Source organism: Mus caroli, chromosome 4, assembly GCF_900094665.2.
Source record: "Mus caroli chromosome 4, CAROLI_EIJ_v1.1, whole genome shotgun sequence".
NCBI lineage: Eukaryota > Metazoa > Chordata > Mammalia > Rodentia > Muridae > Mus > Mus caroli.
Genome location: NC_034573.1, coordinates 19579635 through 19581092, shown reverse-complemented (window position 1 = coordinate 19581092; position 1458 = coordinate 19579635). Strand labels below are relative to the sequence as shown.

Sequence of the window (1458 nt, the reverse complement as noted above, 5' to 3'; positions counted from 1 at the left end):
CTCACTTTGTAGACCAGGCTGGCCTCGAACTCAGAAATCCGCCTGCCTCTGCCTCCCGAGTGCTGGGATTAAAGGCGTGCGCCACCACGCCCGGCTAGAAAAATGTTTTTAATGTTGCAAAATGTTTCTAGCATCATCATCATCTTAACCACCACCACCACCACCACCACCATCATCATCATCATTAACAGGTCTCACTCTGCAGCACTGCCTTGCCTGGAGTTCATTATGTAGACTAGGGTGGCCTCAGACTCAAGATCTGCCTGTCTGCCTCCAGAGTGCTGGGATAAAAGGTGTGCACCAGCACACCCTGCAGTTCTAGCTTTCTAGTTTTCGATCATGTCTCATTGGGGATATATGTCCATGTATTATATGCCCGTGTATTATATGCCCGTGTATTATATGCCCATGTATTATATGCCCGTGTACTCCGTAAGGTGGCATGTGCTTGTCTGCTTTCAAGACAGCTTTCAAGGGTCTACTTGGTGCATCATGTTACTTATATTTCTCCTTTATCTTCCAGCTATTATTTGTTCATCCTTTCTCCTCTCGCTTTGTCTCACCGCAAGTTTTCCTGAGGATCTTACATCTCTCTCTTATTCACAGAGATGAAACAGATATGAAAACTTGATTGCCCTTTTTGGCTGAATAGACCTGAGGTTTACAGCGAATGGCTAGAATTAATTTTTGTTAGTCCACAGGGAATGCTCATAAAACTCTATCATGCTTTACAGTTGAAGTTAAGGAAGAAAACATCTAAAACAATTAGTTTTATATACTGCCAATAAAATATAGGTAAATTTGAACTTAACACAAAGAAAAACTAAACCCATCTGTACCTGGAAATGATAAAACACACTGCCATGTAACTGAGTCGAATGTCACAAGGAAACAAAGAACCTTAGGACTTCGTAGTAATAAGAGCAGCATGCAGCAAAACATGGGACAGAAGTAGCTTATGGAGCCAGAAAATGAATTTAAAAATAAATTCAAAGTAGATGATGATAAAGAGACCAAGGTAATGCCTAAGAAACAGTAATATGGGAAAAACATATGCCTATAAGAAGTGCATGGATACGCTAACCAGCAGGTGCTATCCCCCACCCCCACCCCACCCCCCACCCCAGGAGTGGCTTGTCTTCACCCATGTGTGGTTTTGGCAATTTTCAGTCCTAAGAGTTTTCTTTACCACTCTTCAGAACTGAGAAGATGTTTGATTGGCAGGAGTGTCCCATGGTGCCAGAAGGCTATGCTGGAGTGTCCCACAGTGCCAGGATGCTATGCAGGAGTGTCCCATAGTGCCAAGAGAGTATGCTGGAGTGTCCCATAGTTCCAGGATGCTATGCAGGAGTGTCCCATAGTACCAGGAGGCTATGCTGGAGTGTCCCATAGTGCCAGGATGCTATGCAGGAGTGTCCTACAGTGCCAGGAGGCTATGCTGGAGTGTCCCATAGTGCC

At 44.4% G+C, this 1458-nt stretch overlaps 1 protein-coding gene across 12 annotated transcripts in view; it reads left to right on the top strand.

The window, feature by feature from the left end:
• Klhl32 (kelch like family member 32) overlaps nucleotides 1–1458 on the top strand; it is a 225317-nt gene that overhangs the window by 215885 nt on the left and 7974 nt on the right. The gene's annotated exons all lie outside the window — the stretch shown is intronic.